The sequence below is a fragment of the Cygnus atratus genome, chromosome 16, assembly GCF_013377495.2.
Source record: "Cygnus atratus isolate AKBS03 ecotype Queensland, Australia chromosome 16, CAtr_DNAZoo_HiC_assembly, whole genome shotgun sequence".
Taxonomy (NCBI): Eukaryota; Metazoa; Chordata; class Aves; order Anseriformes; family Anatidae; genus Cygnus; species Cygnus atratus.
Genome location: NC_066377.1, coordinates 7,229,218 through 7,246,931, shown reverse-complemented (window position 1 = coordinate 7,246,931; position 17,714 = coordinate 7,229,218). Strand labels below are relative to the sequence as shown.

The 17,714-nt window shown below is 42.2% G+C and overlaps 1 protein-coding gene across 9 annotated transcripts in view; it reads right to left on the bottom strand.

The window, feature by feature from the left end:
* ZNF217 (zinc finger protein 217) overlaps nucleotides 1-17,714 on the bottom strand; it is a 122,373-nt gene that overhangs the window by 20,775 nt on the left and 83,884 nt on the right. The window contains exons 1-2 of one of the 9 annotated variants that reach the window (XM_035548553.2): nucleotides 13,304-13,350; nucleotides 2,000-2,277 (exon numbers count right to left, since the gene is read on the bottom strand). The exons of 1 other annotated variant lie outside the window; for it this stretch is intronic. The gene's annotated coding sequence lies outside the window, so the exon portion shown is untranslated. Of the gene's footprint in view, nucleotides 1-793; nucleotides 1,933-1,999; nucleotides 2,278-12,141; nucleotides 12,478-13,303; nucleotides 14,627-17,714 lie in introns of those variants that run through there. 7 more of the 9 variants (XM_035548549.2, XM_035548550.2, XM_035548552.2 and 4 more) reach the window with 7 other exon arrangements.

Below are 17,714 nucleotides of genomic sequence, written 5' to 3'. Positions count from 1 at the left end.
CTACCTACCACAGTTGAAATAAACAGTATGGTCTTTAACATCCAACTATTCCATTAGTTTGGCCTACTGCTTTGAGATTGTTATATAAAAGCAATCCTTTATTTATTATCTACTCTTATTCATCTACATAAAGCGGCTGAAACCATATTTCAATCTGTGCATTAACTGAATTCGTGACAAATGCAGCAAGCCAAAGTAACCTTTCCAAGAACCTGTGAAACCAGAGTTTAGAGGCAGGGTAAAACTGCTCATCTGTTTAGTAATAGCTGTTGAGCAACCACCCCACCATCACCACCCCTCGCCAAGATTAGACAGCTTGGAATTAGCATTCATAGTTCTAGTACACAATAAGTGTAAGTACAAATCCTTGCATTAGCAGCTATTCTTTAATACCACGACTCAGAGCTTTTAATATCATCCACAGATTTACAACCTTTGACACAATTTGATCAACTCAAATTTTGAAGTGGCCTAATGATACAGTTTCTTGACCAGTAGTTTAGTATTTAAAATCATCCAAGAGGCCGCTATTACACTTAGAAAGGAAATGCTTCCAATTTCAAATTGTGTGCAACAGAAAGTGTTTGATTTTATTCCAAAGTGAAAGTTTCAGATTCCACAGGATTTAAAAGGGTTATGATACACTTAATCACATCTCCATAAGAACTATTGGGTCTGCTATCAGCAATTAATGGCTGCCACTCTTAGGGTTGTCAAATTATAGTTTTGGAGTTCAGGATTCTTCTTGATCAAATTTGGGGGTAAAGAAAAGGTTTACCAGAATAATACAGACCATATAAATTGAATGGGAAATGCGCTTCATCTCAGGATGTTTCCAAAGGCATGAATATCTAATGAAAAGAATGCATTTAAAATTTGACTCAAGCCTCAAACTTTCACAAATTATTTCATAAGAGACAGCTGGCTAGTGATTCACATTACTTGAATTAATGTCTCAGAACACAATATGCTCTATAGCTCGTATAGCAGAAGACAGTACAAGCAAAGTAGTTTTTTTGTTTAATTTCCTCTGGACTTCCACTTCTGCATTGTTACATTTGGGTGGAAAATTGAAACTTTTTGCTTTGTTTCAGCCAAAGAAGAGGTAGCCATTCAAAGCACAGCCCTGACAGAGTTCGGGCTACAGAGACTTTCACAACAGGCAGTGGTAGCACACAAAGACACAGCTACCAACCCAGCTGAGGTTACCTTCTCCAGCCTTTTCTGATCAAGAGTCCCACTCAGACAGCAAATCTGTCCTAAGCCATTACATCTCAAAGCCATTTCTGTAGAAATCAACCACCAGAAGTTGACCTGTTTACACAGGTCAGTGGCCCCAACAGGTTTGCCAGACACAGATGATACTCCCACAACCAGTACCTCTGCAGCCATCAGCTGGGGAGGGGGGAACAGGACCTTTAACTCACTGAAGCCAAAAGGCAACTACCTCAGACCCTGGGTTTGGTAAGCCTTCAGCTATACTAGAAACCTTGTCTACCACTGAACAGTCAATCCCAGGTAAAATAACCACCAGGGAAAGGAAACACGACAACACATTGCTAGGAGCGTTAGGTCCAACCTCTCGAACACTTCATCTCACTGCACTATAGCCTGGTCCTGAGTATGTCTTGGTTTTAATTTGCAAAGTTAGCTCCTTTTCTGCCTCCGCGGAGACAAAAAATGTAACCTAATGAAGATGGATTAAAAAAAATCACCCAAATGCCAACACAGAATAAAATAACTGTTGCCAACTGCTTGCATTCCATCTTTTTCCTTCATTTCCAGGGCTTAATCTGCTCATTGTCCAGTCATCTAACCAAGGTCTAGACAACAATTCGATTCAGTACCAAGAACCCATAGTGGTCCTTTCTAGCTTTTTTAAAGCCACATTGTTTCACGACGATCAAAAACTCAAAACAGAAGTAGACTGGAGGGTAGGGATAGAAAGCATAAGAGGGAACAAGCTACAGGCTGACAGGTTGATGACAACAGAACCCACATTTTCTGCAGCCAAAATCTCCGACTCTGGCCTTTATCCCCATTTACAGTTTAATCACTGCCATGATTAACACTTCCTCTTTTCATAATGACTCAAAAACCTTCTGTAGTAGGCAGCTTCACTCTGTGGTGCGACACTTCTGAATCGCTTCTGCTGTGGCCTTCACTTTTGCCTTGCTATCTTCCTCACTCACTTCTGACTTTCAATCGGCCCTAACAGGCAGGTGGAGAAGCTATCACAAAAGTCTGAAGCTGAAGTATTCAAAAAGTTTTCCCTTCCTGTAAAGCATAAGGAAAAACATATCAAAGAGTAATGGTTAGCATGTTTTACTTCATGTTTCAACTTGCTGTTTCATTCTGTTTCTACTGTAGTTTTAGGAGGTATTTTTACACAATGGGATAACATGCTGTGGCAGAGCTCGTGTGCATAGATGGTGGCTATCTGCCTGAAAATAATTTATTTGCAAACTAAAAATGAACAGCCACTTTGAAAGACTCCTAAACACCTATAATGAATATCAAGGCAAGATAAAAACTGAACTTAATGCACTTCCTTTCAGAGACACAGGTAAGTGCTCTGCAGCAATAGATGTAAGAATCATCCCACACAAAGGCCACAGGCACTTTGGGACAAAGTCAGACCCAAAGGCCAGTGCCTCTGCAGTCCCACGTACCAAATTGCTGAGAGTCATCATCAACCATTACCTCGCCGTCTAGGAATACAGAAAATGCCAGTCTGTTACTCTCCCCACTTTGTGGCATTACAACATACACACAACAGACAGAGCAACCAGAATGAAGTCACTGTGGAGAAAACACAGATGAAAGCCATCAGAAATCCCCATGCAGTCCCCTGTCCTCCACAGAAAGGTATTTCAGCATTCTGGGGTGAGATGAGGGTAGAAGGGGCATCCTTGTAATAGGAGCCACCACACGTTTCCACTCAAACCTAGCCTAGGATAATAGAAACATTAAGAAAAAAAACATTTCAAGATTATTAGAATTTAAGAGACTGACATGGATCAAATCTAGAAACTGCCCTAGTTTGGTCACTGATGCATATGAAATGAACCTCAAACGATCGACAACATTTTATCTGGCAAGCTCTTGGGAAGTTGGTCCACTTCAATCTCACCTCATCTCACTGTATCAAAGTGTAAAAATTACTGAATTGTAAAAAAAACTGAGCCTGTCCTCACAACTGCATGTGCAAATACCAAGTATATAACTAACACATGGATCATGAGAGGAGTTTGGGTCCAAGTTTTATCGGGTATTGATAGACTAGAACAAATCCTTTGAAGAATTCTTCCATGGCTCTTCAGAGCTCCGTATCTCATCCACTGACCCATGTTAGCTGCTGAACGCTTTTCAAGCTTTCACTTTGTTAATAGAAGGCTCAGAACACTTTTGAAGAACTGGGCACAGCTCATCCTCTAGGCAGCACTGCAAAGCAGAGCAAGATATTCCTGTTTTAGAATCCAAACGCCTAATTGCGGCTCAGACAACTATTTTTCTCTTGGGTGTACCATTATATACAGGAGATAATACCTATAGACAGGAAAAACCCTTCAGGTAGAATTTCTAAAGAAAACTGCAGATGCAACTAGACAAAATTATAACCAAACAAAAGAAAAAAGACCCTACTATTACAGTCAGAAGGTGACTTTTTCCAGGTGAGATGGAAGACTAGCTTTATTTCTGTATCCAGTGATTTCATATTTCATTCTGATTAGACAAACAGCTTGTAAAAGGGGCTCTTACTGTTTAGACAAGCTAATGCATGCTTAAACTGCAAGCTGAATATCTGCACTACAATTTTATCCATTATTTAAAAAAAAAAAAAAAAGACTTTTCTTCCTAGTGAAGATAATAATATGCCTTGGATTTGAGGATCAAAAAATGCTGATTAATTACATTCCTGTTATTCAAAACTCTCTGCGTAGCAGCAAAACTGTAAAGAGTTGCCTTAATTCCATGTTATTGCTTACTTGGGAAAGTAGACAACCTGCAGTCTAGAGGGGCACTGTAACTATTTATGTCTGAAAGTCTGTACATTGGCTCAAAAAAAAAAAAATTTTGCAGTACCTGGGGTAGCTTCTGTAGTCTTTCACTTTCAGAAGACAAAAGGTCAGGGGAGAGAAGTGAAGAACAGGACACAATACCAGTGTCCAACAGCCAGAGGTCTTGAGTAAAGAGCAGGCTACAACAGGAAACCCCTTGGTCCCAATAGCTGTAGAGAAAGCTCTAAGCTTGCTGCAGATTAACTCAAAGTTGAAAACAGAGGCTGACTATCCCTCCCCCCTCACATTTCAGTGAGTCAATAAATCTTCTGACCTCCCTGGTCACCATTTGTGGATGACAACGTGCACCTCCAGCAGAGCCCCAGGCCCACCGGTACAAGCAGCAGGGAGGAACTCTCCTTGCCCAGGCTCCAGGTGAGTCCTTCTCCCCCAAGGATGTCATCTACTTGGCTTTATCCTGCCAACAAAACCCAGAGCCGTTCACAGGAGTCAGAGTTGGCTATGTGGTCTTTGGTCAAGTATTTTAACACATTTACAGCCATACCCATTGTATGTATAAACACCACAAAATGTATATAAATAAAAATTGAGCTGGACAGATGAGAACATCTTTCCATTGCGCTTGCCACACCACCTAATAACCACACCAAAAAGCTGCTGCATCTAAATAGATTATTAGAGCTGACAAAGTTTTAATTAAGTGCCTGTAGAGAAATTTATTTTTATTAAATTACACAACTAAAGACTACATGTTACAGTCTCAAAGATTTCTTTGGGAAATGACCGATCAGTAGTAATTTTATTGCATTTCTACTTCCTGCATTTCAAAACGTCCATGAATATGTAATAAAAGTTCTAGACACACCTTTCAGAGAACAGCAAAGTCCAACCACATTTCTTGCTTCAAACACTACAGAGCTCTGGGAGTAGAAGTTACATAGCTGGTAGCAGGACAAACAACTACACCTTGTGAGTTGTGCGCTAGCAAAACTGACTGCTGCTTAACTGCAAGAAGCAAACCCCACCAATTACAGAAGTTAACCTAGCTGCTGCAACAGTTTCTTAAAAACAGAAGTGAGAAAACTAGAAGCTACAGCTAGGAGATAAGTGACACTTGGGTTACTTCTGTATCTCCTACGCAAGATGTACTCAGAGGACAACCTCAGCAACCTGCTGGCAGGTCCTTAAGCTCAAGGCCAGTAGTGAAGCTGGCACTGCTGGACTGACGGACACCCCGATTCTTTTGCCATACCGCTGAAGTTCAGAGGGCTCAAGTGCCCCGCAGCCCCGTGCCAGCAGACAGCCCTGCCTCGCCAGCACACGGGCGAGTAGCCACCCCGCAGAGTAGCCACCTTCACTTGTACTAGGTGTGTTGGCACTCCAGGAACATGCATGTAAAGGAATTCCACCTGCTTTCAAAGTTTTTCTTCAATTCTCCTCAGTTTCAAGAGGTCAGAGTCACTGACCATGATTTTTTTTCCCCTCTTGGCACGTTTATACCTCAGAACAGGTTCCAGGTTCCTCCTCTTCAACGCTGCTAATGAGAGATCCTATACTGATGAGTGCTTATTGGAAACCACTGACGAGTTCTTTAACCATCTTTTTTATTTCAATCTAAAACTTCTGCTTTTGCAGAATAGCTGTTCCAGTTCTGCCTGATGAACATAGATAAAATTAAGCAATTAACCACTTTTTCCTTATTGAAACCTCCACCCTTTGCTTGCAAACAAAAGCCACCTTATGGAGATTATTTATTTTGGCTGGGCACATCTACAGTCGGGGCAGTATTGATCATAGAATAGCTTGTGCATAACTAAATACAACTTCTCATTTTTTTAGAGCTAAGGCTGAACTTAGCTTAGAGTTTTCTTTAAGATTACATCCATCTCATTGCACATAGTAAGGCAGTTGCACCACACCAAGTGCACATAGAAGACACTAAGCAGAAATACCACCCCCAAGTAGTCACTAACAATATTCAAGAGCTCCCAGCTCTGAAGATAGTACGTGCAGCACCCTAACGTTGCTCATGTAGTGCTTGCAGAACCCACCAGTGACAAGAGCTCCGTGGTGCCACCACCGCTGGTGTGCTGCGCCTTCACAAGCCCCTCCGCTTAGTCAGAAAGCGAGGCAAGAAGTCATTGCGGGGTGCTATGACTAACTCGCCAATTGCTCTGAAACGTTAGTCGAGTTCCCAGAGATCCACAGCGTGAAATTCCAACGTTGACTCTACAGGTGCTTGGACTTCAGTCAAGTACACATTGCCCTTCCTACTTTTAGGAAAGCCGTGTGTCACACCTCATGCAGTAAGCTGTTCTCCCATATCAGACATATGTCTTCCCTGCCTCAGTTTGAAGAAATGGCAGCCCCTAAACCCAGGGAAGGCAACAAGTCATATGTTCCATGGACTGAGACCTGATTTCTGAGTACAATGCCCATCTGCCTGCGACTCACGCTGAACACTGGAAAGCTATAAAAGTCAGCCCAGATAAAGCATTATTTTGCAGAACAGCAGAAGAGTCGGCTTTTCTTCATAACACTACATGAAGCCAATAACTTACTCTTCATTACTTTGTGTCCTATTGCTTTCTAGGGAAGGGAAGAGCTACTCCCTTCTCTCTTTTCACTGTAAATCATTTTAACAACTTCCCAGTACATTTCTTTGTTAACGGAGGAGCATGTGAATACACCTAGCACAGCTTCTCAACCACGAATTTTTCTGCCAAGTGTTCAAGTACAAAAATGTTCTTAAATAAAAGTTTGTTAACAGTTCATTCTGATAAAGAACTAACACGAGTACTTTAAAGGAAATGGAGATCTAGCGGGAGGAAGGGGAGGAAGAGAGTTGTTTGTTTCAGTTGCAGGAAAAGATCAAAACGAAGACGTTCAGGTTGAAAAGAGAACATAAAAGATGACCACAAATTGGAATTTCCACTCCCTAAATGCTGCACACACTTAAGTCTTCATCCTTCAGGCTTGAAGTTTTCAAAGTTATCTTAAACTTCAATTCTTGGAGGGGTTTTCATGGTTTATCTTTTCATCCTCTCTAAAAGAAAGGCTATTCTATTTCCCTCAGTCACAGGACCTTCTCACACAACTAGAGCTTTCCAATGCAGTGAAACTAAGACAATTCACAAAAAGCAGACCTAAAGGAACAAGTCGTACACCAGAATGCAAGAATGTTACTACCCAGGCATTTCTCCACAAACACTTTAGAAAGATTTTGAATTGAAAGCTCTTTTGTAGCCAGATAAGACAGATCCACATGCAAATCCTTTTCCCCCCCCCGAAGTCTAGCAAACAGGATTTTAATCACCAGTGGAAAATAACTAGTAGTTAATAATGAACAATATTAGGAAAACTCCCTCCCCCCCCCCATTTCAGACATCTATACTAATAGAAACAAAGGATATCCTTTCTCTAAAAAACCTTTTCCTGCGGAGTCCCTTTTTCTTTAAGGCTATATGTCTAACTGTTTTGGCAGAGGATGGATGAGCTGAATGCATCGCCCTCAGTGAACTGAATGCCTCTTCTATCGAAAGATGTAATTATTCCTTTTAAAGCAGAGAACATATAAGCTTGCATCACTTTGCACATGTTTTTCCTCCACTGAGCAAGAGCAAATATAAAAGAGACTAATTCTTGGCATTAAAGGAGGAAGTGCTACAAGTAAGTATTGACTTTTGAAGTTAGAAGGACTGCTCTAACGGCAAGATTTTTCTCTTTTCCCCCTCCCTCTGATTAGGAGAGAATTTCTCAGGAGCCACAAAAGCAAAGTGTACTTTAGACAATATGAAGGAGCCAATACCTGGCGTGGAAGGGCTGAAAGACAAGAGCAATCCCATTTTAAATAAGTCTGGGACACATTTCACCACCACCATATGATGCAACTTCATTAAATTAAGAAGTTACACACACTTAAACTGGCAATGACCCCTTACCTTACAAAACAGTTTATTGTTCTCTCCACAACAGGTAAAGACTCTCGGTGCAGCAAGAGATACATTTTTATTGTTGAGTCAGTCTCGCCTTACATAAACCGCCTTATATGTTTAGCTTTGGTTTCCATTTGAAAGAAGGTATTTTCAGAGACCTTAACAGCAAATTTAATTTACTTATTTATTTTTAACACTTCTTGGCAGAAGCATGTTAGATCTCTCCAGCAGCCACCACTACAAAGAAGTGGTAAATTCAGAGTTTACCAAATCAGACAATTCCTTACTACTCACGAGCCTGCAGTTCCTCTGTAGCAATTATAGGGACGTTGCATCCCTTTGGGCAGCAAAGGTGAAATAACAGGAAAAGAGATCCTTTGTTATTCCTGAATTTGAGAGTAGTAGTCACTTCCAAAGAGCTCACTTTGTCCAGGTCATTAGTCTTCCCTAGTCCTCTCACCTGATTTCAACTCTGAATCTAACTCTCACCCAGCACAGTTTAAGCCCCTGTACTTTGGGAGAAAAAAAGCAGCAGCTTTTTACCCCTCCCCTCTGCAGCCGGCTGACTTCAAAGTTGTCACTTTGAAGATATCCACAAGTGTATATTAGCAAAAATCAGTCCTGAAAGATGGAAAAAGGTACACAGCCTGATGGAAAGACATTTACTGCTCTCAAGTCATCCCCTGGCATAGCATCTGAAGATACTAAAATAGAAGTGTGCTAGAAATAGACATTTCAAATCGCTGCCTCCTTTATTCCGTGCAGGTGGGAGCTCTTCCAGAGGCCAGCACCAACTGATGGAGACTCGATTCTTAGTTCCCTGGCATCGCATTATCCAACACTATTGGACTGAAGGGATGTATGAGATGGCATAGTGCACCTCACTGGGCTTCAAGGTGCCACACCAAGGTGCCATGCTATCCTAGAAACAAGAGTCAGCATCCACAAGAAATTGACCTTTCTGAAAACAGGAAATAAGCAGAGGTTTCTTATATGAAATTTTACTAGCATTTAAAAAAGGTTAGAAATGAGCACTAAAGCTAAACAAAAGCAGTGGTTTCTCCAGACCACCTTTATGCCCATTTTCCTAACAGTGCACTATGTAACTACATACATCACATGTTTTGGAGCACATCTGATTTGCTTCTTCCTACCTGTGTAAGAGAAGAAACAGAGGCTGACATAACCCCAAAGGTCCCACCCAATCAGCTCCCAACCACCACAATAAGCATAAGCACGATACAAGGGCCTTTAACTCCCTACAGTTGCTGATGTCAGAGGCAAACTGCTCTACACTTTATTACACAGAAAAATGCAAGTGTACCTGTTGTGCATAAACAAACTCAGACTTTGATACTTTAGTTACATAAAATCTTTAGCACATAGAAAATCACTACCCGGTCAATTATTCACTTATATGTGGACAGGTTTCTGCTCAAATCTCTAAGTCACACTGATCTACATAGATTTTCCTGCATATTTTAACTACATTTCCTCTTCTACTTTCTTTTGAAATTCCCAAGGCAGTCTGAGTACTAATTCCTTCTCCTGCAACACACTCACAGACATTGTGAGTACATAAACAAGTATGTCTCTTTTTGCATTTATACCTCACTTCTCCCAGCACCCACCCTGGTTTACTTTGAAACTTGATGTCAGTTCCTATCACACCACTGAGCCTGTTCCCTCCCCTCCCACTCCCCCCGCACTGAAAGAAAAGAAAAAAAAAAAAAGAAAAAGAAGGGGAAGAATCACAAGAGCAGCTAGATTTATAAGCTATAAACTACCCTGATCGAAGTCATATGATTGTAACAGTAGAAATTTTAATATACTTTTCTCCTGTTGGCATAAGTTTTTACCAGCAATAAAACAAAATTTGGGAATTTCACTAAAAAAAAAAAAGTTGATGTTTAAAACCAAATCTTTGTGTTTGGTTTTAAAACCAAAGCCTTGTGTTTGGAGGTACAGAAAAAGCCAGGCAAATTTAGCTTGGAAAAGTGTGCCTTTTTTTAAATCTTAAAATACAACACATTGAGAATCTTACACAGCTTGGTCATATCCTTTTCCTTACTTTTGTCTTCAGTTGCAAATCTCTTGTGGTATGAGTCACATCTCTCTAAAAGCATGCTTACAGTAGTCAGCAGAATCCCCTGATCGTATTCATGCGCCACAAAGAAAAACTCTGTTCAACTTTTTGGTTACTAAAGTTACCTTAAAAGTGGGGGGTCAAGGGTCATCAGAAACGACCCCGAGTCCATTAAAAGCAAATAGTAGTTTGAAATTAATGCAGTTATGAGATGCGGAAAGAGGATCTTACTGGAATGCTGATGTTCTAAATCCAGAGTCTCAAAAATAAGAGGGCTGAGCTGGCAAATGGCAGCCCTGCTGTAGCTGAAATGTACTATCTTGCTATATTTAAAGACAATACCTCAACAGTTAAGTATTAGAACATTTTAAGTGAGATAAATAAGCATAAGACACAGGCAAATATCCTTGGTTATTTAATCATCCTGAAAGCAGGGTGGAAGTGTGAGGGGGAGTTCAAAGGTCAAACTCTTCTTTCAGCTGCTTGCAAAGAAAAGAAAGCTTAGCCCATTTTACCTTGGGGAGGAGAAGGGGGTACAGGGCTGTTCTTTCCATATGCCAGTGGTAGTTGCACATTTCATAACACAGGAAAGAGGGAGTGTATTTACATACCCAGAGCATGGAATCCTTTACCAGGACAATGAATTCCATATCAAGATTCAGGTTAGAAAGAGTTGGGACAAAAAAAGTCCCCAAGAACAAAGGGAAGTTAAAATTTACTTAACGTTTCCCCAGAGCTCCTTAGTTACAAAAATCTGAGTTTGTAATTAAGAGTTTATTGTAATCGCTGTTTTGAAAGTCAAGGGAAACTCAGAGTTCCCTTTTAAAATTATTTCCCCTGATCACAGTAATAACTTAGCACTCTGTTCATATAAAATGTGATATTAATCTAGCAACCCTGTTCTACATGAAAGTATAGCAGTAAGGGGAAGGTACTTTCTGAAGGTTAGAAGTGCTCAAAAAGGAATTTTTGAATGTGATCTCATGAAAGAGGAAGCCAAAATGAAGTAACCTTTCATAAGACAGTCTGATAAAGGTGCTAAAGTTTATTAGCTTCCCCTTTCCAGCCCCTGTGCTAAATCTTGCTCCCCCCACCCCTACCAAAACAAATGAAAAAAAAATATTCACTTAAAATGAAGGAAAAAATCCTCTAATCCAAAGCCTGGAAGCCATTCTGTAAAGACTACTTAATACGAAACTTTGTTTACAAGATACAAATATAGTCCTCTTACCACATTCAAAACCAGAAAACATCCACTTATTTAAAGAAATACTTTTTCTATTTTGATCAGCAAGAACGTAGGTACTCATTTTAAATGTAAATCCAGCCCAATAGTGCCATATGAATGTTTTAAATTCATGTATGATATGCACTGTTTAAGAATGTTTAAACAAAGGAAGTAGGAAAACCCTCAAAATACACAGTAAAACTTAATGACTTTAATTTAAAAGTATATATACTGATTGCAGCATGGTAAAATTATTCTCTTATGCTTACAGCCAGTCTTCAGAAAGGCTAAGTGCAGGCAGTGTAATTCGTCCCACTGGAAATTCTGTATAAAACATCTACCTAAAATAAACAAGGCTTCTCAGCAAGAATCGTCAGCTGCCATTAAGGACACACCTTAAAGTTCTTACCACACAGTAACTAAACAAGTACAAACTAGTGGGGACTGTTTGCTACTTTTGTCTGAAAAGTTAATGAGATCAATTCACTCCTTAGTATCAGATCTGAAGGTAGTTTTCGTAAAAATGCAAGAGACAAAACAACCCCAAAACACGAATAGCCAGGACTCAGTGCCTGATGTGTTATCAGAATGCCTAAGGTTCTTGTAAACACGAATATAAATATTAACGTTTAAACCTGACACCACAGAATACTAGAAGGTAAAAATGCTTAACTGCTAGGAATACGAGTGCTCTGGTGCTGGCAGGCAGCTGTTGTTCCCCTGCCTTTTCTTTTGTTGTGCTTAATCTCATGTCAAGTCATTCAACCAACTCCAAAGCGATGAAGACATAATTGAACAACCTTAACTAAAAAACTGATCTACTGTTCTTAAATAGCCCGGTATATTGTTTAACGATGCACAAAGACTTACATATTTTAAAAGAATCTCCAGAATTTAAGTCAGCAACTCCGGTGCCGGCAGAAGAGCTGCTGGCTGTAGGCCAAGCCAATCAATAATCCCTGTAATAACCACGTTTCTAAAGTTATTTGCTTTTCATATTCATCACCCCAACAAACTTAAAAGGCAGAACTTGAAAACTCACACCGATTGCAAGAGGGAGCCGAAAGAGAGAAAACCCGAATATTTCGCAGGGAATTACAGTATTGCTCCTTTTCAAAAGTGTTGCAGAAAGATCAGTGATCACAAAGCCACGTTCCTGCTACAGATCTTAAAATATTGACTCAGTTACAGAACTAGTTAAAGGGGAAGAAAAAAAAAAAAAAACGCCTCCTCCACCCTTTACCCCCTGCCCTCCCCCTCTGCCAAAGAATGCAGCTTATCCTCCTGATTTAAAACCGTCCTTCTGTGTTATCCCAGGAAACGCTTGAACATTGGGGTGGACATCCCGAATTAAAGTCTCAGCCGTGTTCCCAAACCTACAGGCAGTGGGAGCTCCTAGGAGCAATAAAACATGGCGTGAAAGCGCTCGCAAGCCATTGTCATAGCTCGGTGCTCCGATACCTTTGCAGACACAGAGCCAGCCCCCCCCAAGCAAGGAGCGTGTAAGCCCTGGTCAGCAAGTCAATGCCTGCTATTCAACTTGTAGTTAGGCGTTTTATTTCGGTGTCTTCCAGATCGTATCAGTCCTGCAGCTCAGGGCCTAATAAAATGTGAAGAATGATATGCTCGCTCTCTCGTTGCATCTGAAACTGCGTTATTTCCCTCTCTTCTTTTTCACACATTCTTACAAAAACTTCCCTTTTCACATACTTCTATAAGAAAACATTTCACTGCACCTACTTCAGTTCCTATTTCTATTTTCGATTTTCACTAGATGCTTCTGCTACTGCCTTCCCCTCAAACCCACTGGGTAGAAACTGATGGAGTTTTAAGCTCTCAAGGTCATTTCAGAAAGAGGAAAAAAAAAGTGTTGTTGCCTTAAAAAAAAAAAAAAAAACCTTTAAGCACACAAAAACCCTAAACTAAACCCCTTTCAGATCCAAACGCCTTTCATCAGCAGATCAATAACACAGCATAAAGATTGTTGTTCACCACCACTTCAAAACTATTACACTTCAATTCAGATACTTACTGGGAGTCACACAGCACGTTTATGGGATGGCTCATTAGAGTACACACACAGCTCACTCTGGCTGCAGGTTTTCTGTGTGGGAAACAAACAAACACCACCCCCCTCCACCCCCAGGAACAGAAAGTCCGGCGGGTATCACGGAGCAGGAGTGAAATTCAATCTCTAGATATTCTAGAATTTTATTGTCCTCGCTTGGCAACGTCTTTGTTGCCTAAGAAGTCAGTTGGGGCTTATTTATTTATTTTTCTAAACTTCCTATTCCTCTTCAAAAAAAAAAAAAAAAAAAGAGAGAGAGAGAAGAAACACGATGCCTGAGAAATTAGGAGGAAGGGTTTAGCCTTTAGGAGAGGAAAACGAAAAAAAAAATGGCAAAACGGATCGATAAACTTTTCATTAACCCCCCCATCCCCGGCCCCATGAGCCACTTACTCCAAATCCTTCCTCCAGGACCATCTCGGGCTCACAAAGAAGCGGGTGCCCCCTGCTCCCCCCGAGCCCAGAGGAGCCCCCAGAGCCCAGCCTCGGCGCTGGGAGAGCCCCAGGGAGGCAGGAAGGGAAGGGGCAGGGGCCGCAGCGGGACCTGGGGACACCTCCTGGCCGCGGGGGGCGCAGGGTGGAGGCGACCCCGGGCGGGCGAAGGAAGGAGCCGGGCACGGCGGGGAGGCAACGGAGGGAGGCTGGGAGGGAAGGAGAGGCTGGGAGGGAGGCAGGGAGGCTGGGAAGGGCTGCACTCGCCCCCCACCGCCCCCAGGGAGGGGCTCGTTACCTGCTGCTGCTCCGCCGCCTCTCACCTGCCCCCCCCCCTCACCTGCCCTTCCTCCTCAGCCTCCCCCCTCCACACACACACCCTCCAAGCTCCGGGACAGCCGCGAGGGGGCCCCCCCAGCCCCTCACAAAGCGGGGACCCCCCTGCAGGGGTGCTGCCCCTCACTACCACCTCCCTCCATCACACGGGGACCAGCTCCGCGGGGAAGGGGCTGCGGCTCCCCTCCCGTGAGCGGATGAGTGGGGGGGACACGAGGGGATGGTAGGGGGTCCGGAGGGGAGCCCCCCTTCACTGCAGCCGACCCTCAGCCCTCCCTCACCTGCGCCTGAGCCGCCTCCCCGGCCGGCATCCTGAGGTGGGGGCAAGGAGGGACGGAGGGGAGCGGGAGCGGCCGCCCGCGGTGTCGCCGGAGCCCGGACTCGGCGGTGGCGCTGGCGTTCGGGGCACTGTTTGTAAACCGCTCCCGCCGCAGCTGTTGCTCGGGCAGCCCCCGGCCGCCCGCTCCGCCCTCACGGCAGGCCCTGCCCCTCGCCTCCCTTCCCCTCCTTTCTCTTCTTCCCTTCCCCGCCTTCCCCAGGCCCGGAGCTGGCCGTGAGGTGCGGGGAGGCCTGGCAGTGTCCCCCCCCGCTCCCTGCGGCCCCCTTGAGTGGCCGTTGGGCCCCGGAGCGCCGCCGGTGGTTGCCCCTGGTGTGGGGCCGAGCCGGCCTTTGTGGGGCACGGGGCTGGTGTGTGTGTGGGGGCCGCAATTCCGCCCCTGGGGCCCCATCGGCCGCCTCTTTGTAAATGTAAATACGGCCATACGCCTCGGAAGGGGCCGCCATCAGTGGGCTTTTGTGGACCCCGGTGGGGCGAAACGGCTTGGGCCGGCTCGCGGTGGCACACCGCTGGAGCCCCGGTGGCCTCCGACTACTGCAGAGTAGTTCGCTTAATAAATATATACATAAAGACTACAGTAAAGTGAATAATAAATTAAGAGTACAGTAAAGTGAATAATAAACGCGACCAGCACGTAGACGTACTGGCCATGAGGGGAAAACCAGAAAAAGATGACAGTTTCTGTCAGCTCTCCTCATAGATTGGCGAGCACTTGCAGCCTAAAATCAGGGGAAAAGTGTAGGCTTAAAAACAAACAAACAAACAAACAACAACAAATTAATTCATATATTCTATGTATCTATGGTCATAAGCACTCGGCTGTTGAGTCTGGCACAGTGTTACTTCTCTAAAGGTATGGGCACTAAAGTGGAATTAAACGCAGCAGAGAAACAATTATAAGAGTTAAAAACTCTTCACTGTAAGAAGATTCACTATAATAGTTCAGTATTCATTTTAAGAGTTTTTAGGTATTCCAGCTGGAACCACTGAGCTTCTTAGGAGTTAAATTAAATATGTAATACTGTTAGCAAAATGCTTAATCTCTGCTAGACCTGAGGTTAGCACCTTCTACAAGTAAATGGGATAAGAAAGAGGCGAGGTTTCCATGTGGCCTCTCCTCCTGTTTTTCCCCCAAAGACACACTGAGACCTGTTAAAGTCAGGTTAGTTCACATCAGTAGGCTGAGATCACACCCAGGAGCTTATTTGCTTCCACATAAAATCATCCTGAGTGAATGGAGGACATTTCTAAAATTATACTAAACTAAAATTTTATGTTTGTTTTGTTTTTACATTAAAAACAAACAAACAAACAAACAAAGCTTTTCTCAAACTGTTCTCCCAGACTGAAATGAACAACAATGCTCAGGCTGAAATTTAGGTCACTTATATGGCAAATAAAGATTAATCAAAAACATTACAAAATGTGGCAATATTACTTACAACACACTTCTGGAAGATGAATTATCTTTATTGACAAATGTGAATCTTACATCACACTAACTTGAAGTGGAATTCTTTTAATGAAAAGAAGACCACAACACATGAGGCCAAACTTTTAAAATTTCAATATCTAAGACCCTCAACTAGTCATAAAGGGAGGTGGCACACCCTTACTAGTTTCCTGAAGGTTAAAATACCTCTGGATCAGCTGTGTGAACCGAGACCATGGGGGGTGGCCTCAGTCTGCTTCTTTACAGGTTAGGTTATAAGTTTTTAGGTCTTGGTCCCACTGATGATTGATACAGGAAGAAACCAATACAGTGCTTGTTGCACAATGAGCATTTTTAATTGTTTTTTTTAAGTGTGATTTTTACAGTATCATGTATCCGAGTGAAGTGTTTATGCATGCATGCAAAATATTCCACTGTATTACAAGAGCTTCACATTTCTTTGTAAGTTGCTGCACACTAATTTGTACTATGTGATCAAACCTGATCCCACAAACACTCCCAAGTTTAAGCATGGGAGTGGGTCCCTGCTCTTCAGTGGGACTTGCCACTTACATTTATTTTGGTATCGATTTCCTGCAAATGGCAGCATGGCAAAAAGAACAAAGTAGAATCTCCCTGGAAATGGGTGTGAGCTACCAGGTTTGCTACCACCAGTGCTCTCAATCACATGACTCTTGAAAATCATGACTGTTAAAAGTGTAGTCTGGCTACTCTCTTCCCATTTCAGCATTTTAAATGTCCTTATATTGAAGAATTAACTTGAGTGCCCGCAAACTTTACACAAAGAAACAAACAAAAGAACCCTTGTGCTTTGCTCTTAACATCTTAACTCAGTCACCTAAAAGACTCACTGAGTCATATTTTACAATATTTCTCGTTCTCGTGACATATCAACACCCATTGCTTCTCCTCCCCTTTTGTTTTTCACCCCTTTTTAAGAGAGTCTACTTTTCCAGGTGAAATATATTGGCCTCCTTAAAATCAAGGGGCGATCCACTGGAGCCAGGACTCTGGGTGATTGTAAACATGATTTAACAGAGAACACTGCAGCTGTATGGTTTTTATCCACTGAGATAGGATACCACTGTGGAAAACAGGGAAGAAAAAACTTTCAGAAAAAAAAAAAAGTATATATATATATAAGCTCATACCTTAAAATTTTCTTCCTTTTTTTTTTTTTTCTCCTCGAAATGCATCATATAATATCACATTACATGACTGAAATGAAAACATCCAATTTATTTTTACAGATTAGCCACAGTGACCCCCATGATTTATGCTCATGGCACTGGAAATGTTTGATATGAGGCAAGGGGCAACTTGTAAAAATAAATCTTAGATTTTCTTCTCCCTCTGTTTGCCTTGGGTTGAGGACATTTGCTGCCTTTCTGGAGAAGCTTCAGCAATTGATGTATTATGCATGAAGTAAAAACTTTGACAACAAAAGCACAGGAAGGACTAACAGACCTGTGTTTACTGTACTGCACTATATGTTACTACACGATCTTGCAGTATTAAACCTCACTCCAAACTAGACTTTGGAACCAGGCAGCAAGCCCAAAACTGTGATAATCTCCTCCATAAGAACAGAAAAAAATAAAATAACATTGCTGAAAGCTGAAATGTTTGGTTTCAGTCCCCAAACTCCTAATGTACATAAATTTGTGTTTAAGTTATTTTAAATTACATTATGTAAATTTACATTATGTAAAAAAAAAAAAAATGTAGTAAAAGTCTTGTAAACTGGTTCAAGCCCTGCTCTTCTGCATGCTGCACATGGGAAAACACTGGCTGTCAGAGAGAGAACGAACACAGGG